The sequence below is a fragment of the Pagrus major genome, chromosome 14, assembly GCF_040436345.1.
Source record: "Pagrus major chromosome 14, Pma_NU_1.0".
Classification (NCBI taxonomy): domain Eukaryota; kingdom Metazoa; phylum Chordata; class Actinopteri; order Spariformes; family Sparidae; genus Pagrus; species Pagrus major.
The window spans coordinates 6,064,446-6,082,569 of NC_133228.1; positions in this window are offsets into that span (position 1 = coordinate 6,064,446).

An 18,124-nucleotide genomic window follows, 5' to 3' on the forward strand; every position below is an offset into this window, starting at 1 on the left:
AGCTTCTCCACGTTGGTTTATCTGTGTGTTTTATTCTGCTGGAGCGTCTCCGGTGCTGCTGTTTAATCATTTATCATTCCCTGTTGAACTTGATCGGAGACCCGCAATTATGTTTGTCAGTAGTGAATTTTAATACCGGACCTGCTTTCATCTAAATTTCTCTTACATAATCCTTTTCATACCCTCTGCTGCTTTGTCCTGTGAGTGCGCCATGTTGCCATGGTGATCTATGAGGGGATGGATGCTGTTTGAAGGGCAAATGGGGGGCAAAGGCCCAGCAAACGGCCTGAATTAAGAACACAGCTGACTGTATCCCTGTGGAGATCGACCCCGCAGCTCTCCTTCTGTCCTCCTCTTCCTCTCTCTCTCTCTCTCTCCCTCTCTCACACACACATGCACACACACACACTGGTTGGTCCACAACTACACTTTCATGGTCCTAAAATAGAGACACACACTTGGCTGATGGAGAAACAAAAAGAGGCATCTGAGAGCAGGTTTTCACCAAAGACAAATTGCCTACCTCTGTGGAGAAAAAAAGAGGCCAGGCATGATAAGGACGAGGTAAGCCCGGTCATCCTCACACTACTCCCTCCCCTATCCTCCACCAATGCAACTGAGTCTGAAGCTTCTCAGTGGCACACTCAAACTTCTTCAGAAAACAACGTTTGTTTCGCAAAATGTTTTTTTTTTACTGGTCATCCAGCAAAGTCGAGAGAATAAAATGTTTTTCGGTACCACGGTTTACTTTAATGTCGGGGTGTGGAGGTGATGTTGACCTTACACTGAGGCTCGAGTTTGTAATCAGGAAACCACTGGATGTTTTTGAAAAGATGTCAGGACATTTTCGAACCATTTTTGTCCGACAAAACTAGATATTTTTACAAGCTATCAAGACAACTTCAGCTTTCAAGCCAGAGACTGCTGTTCGAGATGGTGTTTCAACATTTGGTAGCATGAAAACACTGGAAGTTATCAGGTAATTTTCCAGCCCTGTTGGTGGTAACATGACTATATATTTTTGACGTTGGGATAATTTCCAACCCATACATACATACAAAAAATTGAAAATTGCACCTAAAGATACTTAAAGTGGCAATATATCTGTAGCCTGCAAAGTTAAAATAAATATTAATTCAAACTTATGCCACATTCATGTTTGTGTAACCAAAACAACTGGCATTTGGTTATTTCATCACTACAACTGGAAATGTATTAAGTTACTTTGCATGACTTCTGCAGCCAACCCCTCTCACTTTATTGTTTATTTTTAACTTCATAATAAAAGGACTGAATATCAGAGATGAATATAATTCCACTACTGGGATATCACTCTTATGTTTGTCAGCTATGTTGACACACTTCAGCTATCCATGACATTAAATTATAGACATCAGAGTTTACATAATGTTGTTTGTGTCTGAGTTGTAATTACTTCTAGGCCTTGTTTTTTCCCAGTTGACAGCTTGTATTAATAGTAAATCTGCCGTGACTGACATGCAGCATCAGTATAAAATAACCTCAACCGTAGATCTTGATTAGCTGACAGCAACTCAGCAAATCAGGATCAATTTAAAGGGCAATAAAGTACAGCTCTGCGCAGTGTAGCCTTTAGCCAACATCATAAATAGGTTATTACTGCTTGAGACCATGGAAGAACTAATCTGCTGTCTCTTATAAACTATGGGCCTCTACCCCCACTCTCGGATCATTGTATATGGGCTCGGATTCTGCTCTGATCTGGAGCCATTTATTGACAGGAGAAGAGCTCAGAGATTACTTTCTAACTTTTGAGATTGAAAGGTGGATTTATCTTCACTTCTGTTTATCAGCTTGATTGCAGCAGTGATCTACGGAGGTGACCTCCATTGTCAGGTGTTAATGTTCTGTAATGTTGACCGCTGACTAAGAAAAGAGAGAACCGGAGTCTCTAGTGAGTACTGCATTTAAAGACAGGGTTGACCTGAATTCAAACACACAGACACACATTCTGGGTGCTTGCCGTTGCTCGCTAGTTTACGGCTAATGTACAGTAAAACCAAGTGCTATATAGTTGTTTCAGTTTCTGGAAACAAGTCCAGTTTGCTACGCACAGTCCTTAGTATTTCAGTTGGTATTCTGCATCAGTGGGGCATATTTCCAAACAAATTTGCTATTGATCAAATTACCATAAACACTTGAGGTCTGGTCTCTGAGGTTGCCGGATTGGCAATCCAGCTTTTGTTCAGACTGCACGTCCTCAAGTCCCTGCCTTTTAGATTTGTGTAATTTGATCGGTCAGAATGGCTAAAATGCTGCCTCTCAGTTTCCACAATGAACTAAGTTGAACTGGTAGAACACTGGAATCAACATGCTGCTCCAATGAAGTACCATATTCTTGGCAATATAACTGTAGAACGACAGCAGACAATGGAAACTGCTACACTGTTGATTCCCTACTTCTTGCCAATATGAGGCGTTCCATATTAAACACTGTAAACTGTTTACAACTGAGCTTGGTGATTTTACTGGAGGTTGAGAATAAATACACGAATAAACCAGTGTATTTTAGTGCAATGACTTCACATTTAAAGATCCAATTTGTAAAATACTGTAGATAATTGTTGAGTGTCATTCCCATCTCGTCAAATACTGACACTTTGGGTTGGTAGGACGGGCCGGCCACTGACCCAAACCTCTCAAACACAATCAACCTTCAACAATGTCTTCACTGAACATCTGTAATCATGAACACATTAAATAATTTGAACAGTGCCCTTTTAATCTCTGCAGCAGGAGGAAGTACAGCTCAATTGCACTGGGGGAGACCGGATAAAACCAGCCATCAAAAACCATCTGCCAGGTTTTATTTTGCTCATACTGACCAGGTGTGTGGGCTCTACTCAATAAGCACAGTGTTTACTCAGCGGTCATAAAGGCCAACTGCTAAGCTGATGCTCATCATCACTCTACTCCTGATCAGACAATGTTTCCTTCAGTTGACAAAAACTTTGTTCAATTCATTGACAGAAACCCTTAAAAGTGATGAACAGTACAGTCTTTTAATTTATGGCAACATTTGTCCAAATAATAACTTGAACCTTTACAGATAATAACTTCACCTTGTGATCTAAACCAGTTTAAGTTCCTTCTTCCTAATGGCTTATTTGTGCCAGATCTACACTTGTCAGGCATGGTCAACCATATATGTAATCGAAAGACTTTGAAGAATTGGGTCCAGCTGAACAGAAGGAGTGCAGCATGAAGGGCAACCTAACCTCTGCTCACCATTCTTCAACCAGAGAAATGAATTTAGCATGCAGGGGGTCTGTGTGCAGATGTATAAGTTTGAGTCAAAAAGCAGAACACGCTTCTGTATGAGCATGAAGTGTTATTCTGTGATATGAACCCATGCTTGGATACGAGCATCACCTCAGACCCGGGTAATCTGCCAAAACATGGCCAGGAACCCAGAGTCGAGATTAAGATGTTTGCTGGAGGCAGAAGGCGACCCTGAAGTAACACTCAGATGGTGAAGAGGAGTGTGTGTCTGTGTGTGTGTGTGTGTGTGTGTGTGTTTAGGTGTGTGTATCCCAGAGGACGGGCAAGTGAGCCTCCTCACTCTGCTGTTTGTCTCGTTCTCCTGGTACACCATCTGTTTTTGAAATATTATTGCTATTGATGTAGAAACTGTTATTAATATGATAAATTACAGCAGATAAACAATAACTATGTCTTTGTCTCACACGCACACATATGATACACATACAGAAGACAGCTGTTTCTTTGTTATTGTTACTTTTTGGTGTTATTTCTATTAAAACCTTCAGAGACATGTAAATGTGCATAACAGTCTGCATAGGAAAACAATTAAGCCTCCAAAACATTTCACTTTTGTTAACATATGTTTTTGTTTTGTGTTTTTTTTTAATGTAGGGGTGTTGCAGCCTATCATCTTTGTTATAAATTGGAACTGAATTGTTCAGTAATTAGCTCTGGTTTCTTGCATATGGTGGCCAGGAAGGTCAAAAAAGGTCAAAGATCTTATTTTGCAACATAAACTTTCTGCATACAAACTAGAATGGCATCTACAGTGCACACAGTCTTTAGTTCAATCATGCCTAATCCAATATCAAATAAATCTATTAGATCTGGATTTTTATTTGGATCGGCATCAAATTGTTCTTACTCAGCCACCTTAATACACCTGACTGTTATCATCAAGGCCGTGCATTATAATGTCAAAAAACAAAAGAATCTTGCAATGTTAAGGAAGGTGAGAAAAAAGTCCTGGATCCGTCCCTTTATCCAGATCAGCACCAAAAGTTAATGGGGTCTAATCTGGGCCAAAACCCATCATTTATACAAGTTTCCTGGAAATCCACAGAATGTTCACAGGATTTCTTCACTCCCACGCTTCCCATTCATTGTCTTTGTAAGCAGCGGTACGATGCATTGTGGTAGCGTTGCATTGGGTTTTGAGGGACGGGTGTCACTCTGACCACTCCTCATTTGCATTAAGTTAAGGACTAGGCTACATTATGGAAATGAGGTGTATCCAACGTGACTCGCCACCTCTGGAAACTTCTGAAAAACTATAAAAACTAAGCATTGTCGATTAGAATGAAGACAGATTTAGCAACTGCATGGCTTATTTCTTGCTTAACTTGTCTTCTGAAACACATTTCAGTGAACAACTTTTGTAATTTAAGAGAAAGTTTCTGAGCCCTCCATGTTGGTCAGGTTTGAAAAATTCAGAAGCAGGGAGCCCGTGAGTGGCGTTCATCCAATCAGATGCAGCGAGAAAGTGTATGCACGGATTTAAGAGGGTGAGTTTTCATTTGGTCGAGCGTGCAATACTGGGATGCAGCGGGACCTCTCTCATCCAAAAATGCCCCTGTAGGCATGTACCATTAATCCATCTTCCATTAAAACTTGTAACAGGTCCTGACCAACACTTAAAAATGCAGTAGCATTGAATAATAATGCATATCCCACAAATATAGTAGTTATGTGTAATTACCATTGTTTTGAAATTTAAATTATTGACTGCATGAAAGATCAAAAACGCATTCATAAATCATATTCTTTGGAAAATAGTCAGCAGTAATGCACAATACACATAAAATGTACTGAACGAGCTACGTGTACATGCAGGTACATGTACAGGAGGAGTGCCACAGTAAAAATGTGTCCCCAGATTTTAAAAAAAGACTGTCTTGTGTACAGTAAATGTGAAGGCTTGCCAGCAAACATTGTGCCAGATGGCTTCCTCCTGAAGCATATCTTACCCATATGTTGATCCACAGTAATGACTCCCATCAGGTTAGGAGGCGGGAGAGGGAAAGGTTAGTGCTCAGCCATATAGGCTTCAACTGATCTGAGAGACACTGGTGACGTTGATACAAAATATTTGGATGATTATGGTGTGGATTGTGCTATTTTTAAGTTGTCTTGTCCTCCAACATTAAATGATACTGAAATGAGGGAGGGAGAACGACACACATGATAAAATACACGATTATGAACATTCAGATTGTCAGATGAGGTGATGAATGGTATTCCTTCCTTTTGAATGACGAAATATGAGCAATGAGGCTGTCCTAATTTGATTTATCAGCTCAGGTCAGATGTTTGATTGTCTCATTCGTCATTTCTAGTGTTGCACAAGGACGGACATTTGTCCTGTGTCTTATCTTTATCTCTACAGCTCCTCTACTAAACCTGCCAACTGCTGTTTGGCTTCAAAATGTCCATTTTCTACTGTGAGTGTGTGTTTGCATGGGAGGATGACTGGAAGGACTTCCAGTGCCAGATGAAAAGACATCATTTTCTATGGCTGAAGTTCTGCTGAAAGCTCCAAGGACGAATCTTTGTGCTGCGAGAGAAAATCTCGGCACCTTCAACTAAAGGTTAACAACGCAAATTCAATAGGTCACGGTCTCCATGGAGGCAAGATAAAGACTTTTTTTCATTAAAGGCGTACATTAGATTCACTTTGACTACAGCGTATTTTTCAAACATCTTTTCATCCTGGGAGATTGTCAGTTTGAGCAGAAAAGAACTCAGGAACCTTGCATTTATTCTTTTGTGATAAGACTATTTTAATTCTGTTAGAGTAAGTGAATAAAAAAGTTATCTATGAAAATATGTGATGTTTGATCTCTAGAAGTCAAAAGGATGGACTGAATAAACTGATTGAAATATGTTCAGCACTTCTGCAGGCTTCATCACTGATGCAGAAACTGGAGAATTAATCATTTCATCAGATCTACAAAATGTGATAGATTACTTCTGCAGTATGGATAGACTGATGGCTCATGCTAACAAAGCAGCAGCCTCTGTTGTACAGTCTTCACCAATGCTTTACAATGAAGAGGTTTGAACTTGGGCATTGTTGTTAAGCCTTTGAGCCGACAGCAGAGGCAGTATCAGAGGTGACTGTGAAAAAAAGCTCAGCCAACAGGAGGGAGAGCAAAATTGTTTAGTATTGTTATGTAATAAATGTTGTTATCATGTGTCTGTTGTTATCAAGTGTCATTACTAGTTTCAGAACAACGCAGTTGTCATTTTCATGCCCAGCGCCAATGTTGCATGAGTAGCAAATGTACTCGTGCGCCCCTGGGCGTGTTTTTCTTAAAATGAGATGTGGTCTGGTGCGTTGATGGTGCATTGCTATACATAACAGAAACAACTGTGCCACAGACCAACAGAAAGCTTTTCTAAAGACAAAGGTGCAGTCCTGTTATTTAAAGGCTGCAATAGTCAGACAGTAAGATGTGCCTGCACAGGCGGGTTCACAACGTACGTACACTCTGATTTAATGATTAGAGAAGCTGCTGTCAGTCATTTTAAACATTTCCATGCATGCAGTAATGTCACTGCAGTAATATCGTGAAACATTTAATAAGCTTAACTAAAAGCCATAGTTATAAACTTGACAGGACAGAGAAAACTCTCCAGATGAAACCGGATTAAACTTTTAGTTTCTGAAAAAAAATACTTTTAGACAGCTCTGATGGAGCTTCATTCCAAACTATTTCACTGTATGAATTTGGACTGTGTGAGCTCGTGATTTATAGAAGAACACAGAACATTAATTAACATGAACTCCTGACCGATCCTCCCGACATGTCCAGAGATTTAAAAATTAAGTGAATTGAAGCTGCTGCACCTTTTATTAAATGATGGGTATTTTACTCACCAGCATCCCATCAGCTATTAATCAATGATAATAACAGAATGATTTTTCTGACCTGTCCCGCCTGATCCACACATCATCATTACACACAGAGGGACGCACAGCAGCGATCCTCCTCCTCAGTTAAGGATCAATGTATTTGCTCGTACGCAGTCAAACAGTTGTTGATGGGACTGATTATTGTAAAATGGCCGGGCAGATGTCGAGCAGCCAAGGACCACATCCGGACCAGTGCCACTGTTTGATAGCAATGCTCCAGGTCCTGGTGCACCTGGCTCTTGAAGGGAATGGAATATGACACACAGATTGGTTAAATCTATGTTACGCTCAAAACACACCCATTTGTGTTTATCTGCTGTTTAACTGGTGAAAGGTAGTTGGACATGCCCTAAACACTGCCATGTGCTTTAGACCGTGCACTATAGATTGTTTAAATACGGCCCAATGATTTGTGTTTAGGACTTTGACTTAAGTTGGGAGTTCATTCCCAACACTCAGAGGTCCAGTGGCATCTAGTGTTGGGTTGCGGATTGCAACCAATGGCACATCCCTCACCTCAACCACAACATGGCGGACTTAAATCCGACATAATGGACCTTTCCTTGTTACTAGCAGCATAAAGCAAAGCAATATTTTCACTCCACCTCTGTATAAATGTATCATGTGTCACAAACTTTGGCATGGTTAATGTATTCAAAACTCTCAAGCTGCTCTCATAAATACATGCAGGGCAGATCTAAAACAGCCTTCACCAGAGCGCCTGAACTCCAGCCAAAATGCATCTTTAAGTCTGACTTAAAAAAACAAACAAAAAACAACTAAATCTCCTTCAATTTCATTTCTGCCATGGTCGTCTTCACAGCATCTACAGTGAAACTGCCTCGGCAGCTACTTTGTGCTTCTGTTTTGTTTGTTTTTGTCAAATCAGAGCAGAGTCATCATTGTGCACAGACAGGTTTGTTTCTCTGCTTTTTGAGATGCCACCATTTTAGCACTGCAATTCACCTCTGTGTCTGTTGCCAAGCAACTCCTGACACTTTGGGGATGCGGAGTGAATGCAGGAGCTGCAGCGGTACTTCCACATTGTATTGCACATTGCACCTTAGGTTTTAATGCCATTCACACACAATAAACATGCTCAGCCTAACTGGAGTAACTGGAGCTGCAGCTGCTTGAACACGGACTGTGACGTCATGCAGCAAATAAAGAGACTTTTAGTCCTCTTTTTGGGAGCAGCCACAAATGTATTAATAATTTAATTACACCATACATTTTTAAGTTACATTTCTGATTCTGTTTTGGATCCAGGTCCATGTTTGTAAAATAAAATAACTATATATCGTTTTTGGACATCGTTATATTATGATATGTCATAAGTGTTGTCTTTTCCTGGTTTTAAAGGCTCCATTACAGTAAAGTGATGTCATTTTCTGTACTTTTCTGTACTCGTATTTTTCTGACCAGACTGGTCTACTTGTTCTAATATGTGCCTTTATCCACGTAGTCATTATATCCACATTACTGATGATTTTTCATCAAAAATCTCATTGAGTATTATTATTATATTATTTGTCAAAGTACAAATAGTCATCCCTACAATATTATCGCAATATCAATATAAATATATTGATATTTCAGGATTCAGTATCATATAATATCAGTATTCGTACATTATCAATAATTTAAGCTAGTGCTAATTGTAGACTACATCTGTACACATCACCAACATGTACTATCATACAGGACCTAAATTAGTGTTACTGTTATTAGTCGTTACTGTTGTCCTGTTTCTCATAACTGTATCTGCTTATATCTGTTTGTATAGATGTTCTGTATCATACAGAACGTGTCATGTTTGTGTCTGGTTGTGTTTGCCTGTTGTTGTGTTGTTTGTCTTTGCTCTGCTTTTATTGTTGCCTATGTCTTGTGTCTTGATTTTAGGTTAGCAACTTTAAACCAGCCGCCTTGTTAATTCTGGCATATTTACAGTAATGTTCATTGCGATGCACTGTCCCTAAGAAATATAATAAATTAAAGAAAACAGACTAACTTCCTTTGACGTGTAGGCTTCTTCTCAGCTAGCAAAAGTTTACTACAAATCTGAACTAAACCTCCGACATTTAGTTATTTTTTAAAGTGAAACTCTCGCCAAAATGCAACCTAGGCTTTTTTTGTGAAGGAACCCGAGTCAAACCTTCGTGTAAAAGCATAATTACGACGAAAAAGCCCCTTTTAAGATTTACCGTATTTTCGTTTTCGGGTCAAAATCATTTTCAATGGCATGCTAGGGGCAGCTGTACGGTAGCATCAAAATCGCTATTTTTAAAACACTGAGAAGACTCGACACAACATCAAACTTTGCTCGTAGTATCACCAGGGTCTCTACACATGAACACGGGCATTGAGAACATTGTTTGTGTACAGAGTTTACTAAAAAGAAGGTTTTTGAACAACTCACGCTAGCAGTAGCTTGATCCGCTCGCCGCTGTCCTGCCAGTCGAGATGCTTCGATCCCCGAGTGCGACATAACATGGAGGAGAGTAAAGGTGGAAAACACCTAAAGCGTCGCACTCGGGGATCGACTCGTCTCGACTGGCAGGACGGTCCTTCACAAAAAAAGCCTAGGTTGCATTTTGGCGAGAGTTTCACTTTAAGTTGAATGAATTTCAATCAATCAATCAATCAATCAATCAATCAATCAATCTTTATTTGTATAGCGCCAATTCACAACAAAAGTCATCTTATGACACTTTCCAAATTGAGCAGGTGTACCCATACTCCTTGATTAATGTATTTACAGAGACCCAACATTTCCCCCATCAGCAAGCACTTGGTGACAGTGGCAAGAAAAAATTAACTTCTAACAGGCAGACACCCTGAACCAGAACTGGACTCATAGGTGGGCGGACATCTGCCTCGACAGAGAGGGGCTGGGGGGGCATGGAAATGTACAGAACATCAATAATAACAGCAATAATAATAATAATAATAATAATAATAATAATAATAATAATAATAATAATAATAATGATGATGATAATGATAATGATGATGGTGGTGATAATCCGAGTCAAGCAGGACCACAGCAGCGGGACCAACCTCGATCCATGGGAACCTGCGAGACGAGAGAGCACAGAGACTCTGGGGAAGAAGCCAAGTCAGTATCATGTAATAATGAGACATGAATGTGTACAGATAGAGAGAAGCTTAGTGCATCATTAGAAATCCCCCTGTAGTCTAAGTCTATGGCAGCATAGCTAAGGGCCTGTGCAGGCCCTAATAATAATACAAATTCAATTCATACATTTTGAACATGTTAGATAATTTGGCCACTAACCTGTGAATTGACTTGCTCAAGAAAAAATGACTTGGGACTTGGACTAAATGAGCTGAGTCACATGTCTGTGGATTTGTGAAGTCTAACAGTGATGTCGTGTTCCTGAACTACCTGAAAAACATCTTTTTCATTGTGAAACTGCAATTCATGTAACTATTTGGCTGACAGCAAGACATTTGCTACAAGCTAATTATCAGTCTAGTGATCAGCCCAGCTCTGTAACCATAGAGGCCTCAGTGTTGCAGCTGCAGTCCTCATCAGTCTTTTTAAAACGATTATAAAGTATGGCAGGAGTCTCATTCAGATCTACAGAGTCTACTGTCTTATATACTTTCATTTTATTCTTCTTCAGTTGCCCAATCCACATCTGAGCTGTCTCAAATCTCACATCCCCTGTTCAACTAACCGCTTCTCTGCATCAACATCCCTCAAAGGTCACCGTTTTAACAGTTTTGCTTCCTGTTCTTCACGGTTCCGCGTGTCTCTCTCCACCTGCACTATGGGAGTGTAATTTCTCCACTCTGGAGTCACTTGTCGGCCTGGCACAGCTTCACTCTGTAAAACACGGCTGCCTACGAGCTGCGTGCATGGTGGCCGTTTTTACTCTCCCTGGCAGCTTGATGGATGTAGCCTGCCTGCTGCCGCTTTAAATACTTCAACTGTGTCTGCTTGAGAATTCTGCCGGAAAGGATGGACATGCTCCCCGTGCAGTCTGCCTGTGGTGGAGGGAGGATTGGTGTGTGTTCTACATTAAGGTTAGCTATGGACACACACACAGTTCCCTGTCTGTCTTTTTCTTGCTTTCCTTCTTACATTCTCTGAACTCAGATTTTTATCTTTGTTCAGACAACTGAATCAAATACTGACTCTTCAGTAGATGAAAGGGCCTCATAAAAAATACCTTACTGAGAACTTTCAGATTGACAATGTTTTTTTACAGTAAATAAACACCAATGTCAAACATGTTTATTTGTACTTTTTTTGGCTCTCTTCACAAGCTTTTTGAATGCAAGAGCCTTCCAAACTCCTTTATGACAGTGAAGCTTGTGAAAGCAACCCAGTTTAGCATTCAACTCTTAAATGCACATTATGTAACTTCTGCTGCTAGCCAGCCAGCTCTGGAGGACAGAGTCAGGTGGAGAGCAAGACCTTCTGGAGGAATAACCACCTGGAGTCACATTGGATCTTGCACTGATCTGGAGCCGTTTATTGGGATTCAATTTAATAAAAGTCTAGTCGTTTTTTAATGCAGATATCATACATATTAAATCTGTAAAAGAAACTGGTCATGATTTGGGAAAATGTGCTCATTTACTTTCTTGCAGAGAGTTCGATGAGAATATTGACATCAATTTAACGGTTAGCTTAGCAGGGGGAACCATCTAGCTTGCCTCTGTCCAAAGGTAAACAAAACGTGCCTATAAGCACCTTTAACATGTTATATCTAATTTCTTTAAAACATTGCTTGGTTCTAGCTTCATATTTAGCCAACAAAGTGTAAATCTACTCCTCAAAATCTTAGCAAGAAAGTGAATAGAAACCTTTTCTCAGAATGTTGATGTATTCTTTAATGCTCAGGTGTCAAAGTTTCTACAATGCATGAGATGGGGAACTTGATCTGTGCTTTCAGACTGCCTGGATGATGCCTAATGATAACAAATCTTGTCCAAAAAGTGAAAAACATCTTCTCCAACAGAGTCTAGTCCAGGTGGTCACGAAGACACTTTTGAAATTGTCTGACAATGTGTGTGGGGAGTATGAATGTGGAGTGTAAGACTGCAATGAAAAGGAACAACTTTGGCTCTGTGGAGCACCTGATCCTCTTATAAAGTAGTTGGTAAAAAAAAAAATCAGCAACAATAACAACAGCCAAGTTAATCATTTCACCACAAAGAGTTTTCAATTCCTTTGATTTCCTGGTTTTGTGCTCATTGCCAGACGAGTGAAGCTTACATCAAAATATTTTTTCCTTTTGACTGAAATATTGAGGAGTCTTTTCAGTTCTGTGGTAGTTTTTGAGGCTGGATTTCTTTTTAAACGCGTAAAAAAGAATATTATATTACATCTGTCTGTTTGAATTACAGTCACGGGTCCTCTCTGCTTTGCTGTCCATGTTTAGCACGTCACAATTTCTTTTTGTCGTTTTTTGGGGATAATTCAGCAAACTATAAAATGGTTTTATTAGCTTAAGAAGGAGAATTCTCTCAACCCGAGGTTCTTTCTTTCTTTTAAACTTGACTGCCAATTGACTTTTCTGTTGACTTTTCAGGTAGGTCAGAGGTCAAATGGGCCACTAGCTCTTTGTCAAACACTGTACATGTTACAGCATGATAAAGTGCCAAAATGGTGACCTTACCATTTACATTTAATAATGTACAGAGTCACTGATTCATTGAGTCTCAAGCAGACATAAACACATCTGAAAAGGTCTTGGCCCACAAGAGCATCTTTATGAAATGGCTGACAGACTGAATTTTAGATTTCTCTGTGCAAATTAAGCCTGTTTGACCCTGAAGATGAGCAGAGCAGAAATGATCAGATCTAATACTAAGTGATTTTGTTGAGAACCTTGTTAATGATAGAGATGAAAGTAAGGTCAAGGGTCAGGATCAACTCTCAGATGAGTTCTGTCTGAGATGCTTGCTGTCATTAATTCCCTAAACTTCCCAGTTGTTTCTGCTGCCAGAGTCCTCACCCTTCTCTTTCACATGGCCTCATAAGGAAAAGGTAATATTGACTGAGTTTATAGAGGCTTTGCAGTTACATCAAAAATCTCCTAGCAACTACATCTGGCAATATGAAGGTCGAGCAGACAGATGAATGTGTGAAAGATAAGAAAAATATTGGGAGGTAGGGACTCACTGTTTCTCACTCCTGTCTTGGTTATGTACAGGGTATGGATTTGGGATTAACATTACAGTTTTGGTTTATATGAGTTTGCCTCTATCTCTTCCAGAAATCATCCATCCTTACATTTTTTTCCCGTAGTTTATCCAAGTTCGAGCATGCTTACTGGGTGTCGAGACTGAGGGCAGCCCTGCTTTAGGAAAAGCAAACGATGGTGTCCAATTTGAGATACAGAACAAACATACTTTCTCGAGTGTACTCTTGGTCTGCTTCTCTTAGTTGCATCTGCCAGGAAAAACTCAAAAGGCTTCCGCATCAAATGCCCAAACCATGACTCCTTTCATTACACAGGAGCAGTGGTTCCTGTTGTGATGTCTGGGATCCTCACTGCATCTGAAAGAGTGAACCCAGACACCCCGTGAAGGAAGGTAGTTTTGGCTGCTGGTATCCGCAATCTCATTCTTTTGGTAAGCACATCAGGCTCAAGGCCATTAGGGGATTCACAGAATTTCTTTCTTTTGTGCAGTTGCTATGCTCAGCAGGTAATGCCGAAAATGCATTACACCTTTTCGTAATGGGGAGCAACAGCAGGCACCAGGAGTGTTTGTGGCTGTGTGTTTGTGTTCAGTTTAGCCTCTGACTAAATCAGCACTCACCAGAGACACCGGATCTTTCTGTTATCCTCCAGTGTCTTTTCTTTTCCCATCTCATCTCTGAACATTCATGCAGCAAAGTATAATTCCCCTCCATTCAGCAGTCAAATAAGAAAGATTTAACGTTACAATACTGTGGATTGCCCATTACTGCAGACAGGTTAAGAAGCGAGAGTGAGGACGAATCCACTTTTTTATCCCAAACTTATAAAAAACAAACTCTGTGCTCTCCTCAACTCTGGGTGTTTATTCTCACAGCTGACTCCTCCAGAGCTCGCCAGCTCCACCAGCTGTCTGCTGGTTAATACTAACAGGGTCGCTCGTTAATCCAACACCTGTGTCTGTTTAATTAATTGCACATCAAGCCATATTATTTGTCCGATATTTGCATTAAAGTTTTGCAAAAGGCACCAAAACCACAAACATGTCAGAGAGGTCAAGACCAGTGACTTGAATTAGCTGAGATGAAGCGCAGCAGACAGCTCCTGGCTAGCCGCCACGCCCTTACTTATGCATAATTTCAAACTTAATATAAGTTGAACAACTGAATATGACTATATATGTAGTCTTGAATGCCTAAGTGGCTGTAGGTGGGAACTGGAACTTAGATCAACTGATAAATCGACGGCTACTGTTGCTGCTGTCACCAGACCACTTCAATGTGATCTTGCATTTGCGATCTCATTTGTGATCGAGAGCCCAAGGTACACAAACTTTGACAGCGAGTCACATTCTAACTGGGCTGAGTCATTTTGTGTTTTCAGAAAGAGTATAGCCTGAGACTCCAAGGTGCTCACTTTCTTCCAGAAATGAGCAACTGTGTGTTGCAAACGTGTATTGTTGTGGTGAGAGTACATTCACGCAGGCTTGGATTTGAATGTTTTCTACTACGGTATTAGTGTATGCCACTGATGAGTCACATCCCTTTAACTCCAATTTGGTTGATTGCCATGTTTTCACTTCAGCTGAAATGTTGCGTTCTCCCCTTGCAAAGATGATGACCTCTACAGTCAAGCAGCCCTCTCAACCCCTCTCTGGATAAACTGAAAACACACGGTTGCGTTTCTCTTCGCGCCTTAAGAGCTGACATTTGGAGACTGGAGCCCCCCCTCCCCTCCCGACACCGGCAGGATGTGTTGCGTGCCGAGATATTTCTGACTTAGATTCATACCAATATCATCCCACTCACACTCAGACGCTTTCAGCTGCGAGCGTGTTGCCAGAGATACTCTGCACTCAGACGCTGGTAATCAAATGATGCTAATGAAACAAAGAGGCCTGCAGCGCCTCAGGCCCAGAAGCGGCCCGCCTTAGCTGATAGCATAGCAGATCTTTTCTTGGCACTTTGCGCAGGCAGAGGCCCTGCAGCCACAAGGAGGTAAGGAAATGGGGCGATCACTAACCTTGGCAAAAATGTTGTATCTATTTAATTCATATTCATTCCCTTTTCACTATGTTTTTAATAAAGCACATAATTAAGACCTTGCCTTTCACATCTGCACTGGTTATATATCACTTTTTAAGAAGTCACTGGACATTTATACGTGAATAAACTAAATCTAAAGCTCAAGTTAAACCTGATGAAGCCATGAATCATCTGTCTGAGGGATCTCATTAAGCTGGCTGACACTGCGATTCAGCTGATTATCATCCAGAAACTCTTACAGCCTCGCTAAGAAAGAACTCATCAGACGGGAATACACTGTGCTCTACATCTGTGTGTCCAATTTGACCCTAACAGCACTGTGTGTCTACCTTGTTATCAGCCATACTTGCTTGGTATTTCTGTAATGAAACCTACAATGAGTTTTGGCTGCTGTGGTGGTCACTTTTATCCAAAAAGATGACTAAGATGTGCAAAAGAAAGCAATGTAAATTTCATGTTAAATCTGAAGCAAGTTTACTGGCTATTTAAAAATATTGCTGTGCTTATGGCCTGCTTAGGTTTAACAAATAACACTTGGTTAGGGTTGGAGACATCGTAGTTTGGCTTAAAAGGATAGTTTGGGTCTTTTGATGCGGGGCTGTACGAGCTACTTATTCCTAGTCAGTGTATTATCTGCAGTAGAGGACCGTCAGCTCTCCCCCTGTGTGGAGAAGCAGAGGCAGCAGTGACAGGGAAGCAGAGCATTGTACTGCTAAATGGGACCGATGGCAAGATGTATTGTAGCCATCTGAAAGATGCCCCACTGAAAAATATACACATGAGTTTAAATGTACAGCATATTTTGAACATTTTTGGTGCATAACATATCATCAGTGTAATCGCCATAATCACTGATCAAATAATCTTTGCTAGCGGATAGCTGCCATTAGCTAGTTAGCTGAGTTAGTCGTGCAGCTAGTTGCCGTATTAGCCGACTGGAGTCTGCCTGGACCGCAATGTCAGGTCCCGTAGTGACTCCCCCCACTATGGGCTCAGGAACCTCCAAGTCAACACAGTCAGATCAGGACCGTACACAGCCTCCAGGGCCGACAGATTCCAGTTTGATGATGGGATACAATACAGAGGTGATCTTCAGCTGCTTAGAGTGTAAGGGCCAGAATATTTTCACATCTTGGTGAATTGAGGATTGATTTCGACCAAACCAGAAGTGATTGTTGGAAAAGTGGAAAGACATTTGTGGTGAGTTTCATTTCATTATGTTTAAATGAAGTGAGTTTAAGGATTAATTAAGGCAGTTAAGCTTATTTTACTTTGGTAGAAAAGTTGTTTGTTGACTTATTGGATTTAAGCTTGTAAAAAGTAACAAGTCGCTTGCATACATCTCCCAGGTGAAACTACCTGCGGCTATTAGACAATTGCCTCGAAAGTGGACGGGCCAGGAGGGCTGATTTCAGCACCTCTGCAACACTTTACATAGATGCTTTTGAAACTGACTACTAGAATTTTCTCCTACAAGTTTCTGATGCTTGTGGAGATAATTAAAATGACAACATTAAGGAAGTTCAACAAAGACTCAGTGGTCATTTCACCAGTTTTTATACTTGAAACAGCAATACAACTTTAAACTAAACCAAATGGACCTTTTAGAACTACTTCTTGTTAACTTTCTCTTATTTAATTACAGATGAAACATAGTTTCCTCTGTTGAGCAACAACAACAATTTTCCTCAACAGCAGCAACTGTGACCACAATGGGCAATTACACAATAACTGGATATTAAATTTCCCTTCGTTTTACAAAACACTTTTGAATCAGTTGCATTAAGGACATCATTAGGGGACCTAAGAGACAATAGACTCACAAACAGCAAACAATAAACATGGCTCTTGGTCAGGTTTGGTTTTGGCAGTCAGTTAAAAACCACATGGTTTGGAATGTTTATTTTATGCTCAACAGTGCCTTGTAAATCCATTTCGACATTATAATTGTTTAGACCATATAGCAGCAAACTAATGAAAATAAAAGTATGAATAGAGGACGTAAAATTACATGGAGATTGTAAGCTGAGTGTATATGTGAGAGTCACCCAGCCTGTTCTGTAGGTACAGAGCAGAGGGGATGTCTAAAACACCTCTTGCTCTTCACAGAAAACCCATGTGACAAATCCAGAAAGAGCTTTGAAGCTGAAAAACATTAACAGAAAAAAACGTTAACTGGATTACCAACGGCCGACAACCGTGAGATGTGTAAGACTGCAGGTGTTAGACCTGGCAGCCGCTTTAGCTGCAGATATGTTGGTAGTCTTGCGTGGCTGAATACACAGAGTGAGAGGCTGAAGCTGCGGGGCTCGGTTTACACCAGAGATATCAGTGCTGTAATGCTGCTGTAAGGTGCTTTGGATTAAATGTCTTATGGTACAGTAAATATGGTATTCTTTGTGTGCCTCGTGAAGATCTGTATAAGTGGGTAATTAAGCTTGAATGGCTGTGGAGATACATCAAAAAGCAAGGGCCACATATGAAATAAATGAAGGCGATTGTTCGATGGAAAGGCCATCAAATAACCACAAGTTTAAGTATCTGTATCTGCCTCTACACTCAAGCAGCAGATTAGTCGACTGACTGGTCAATCACATCATACATTCACCTGACAGTGATTAATCTGAGCAGCATCCCAATTTTGTTAAGAAGCAATGTTGGGTTTTTTGGTTTGTTGATTT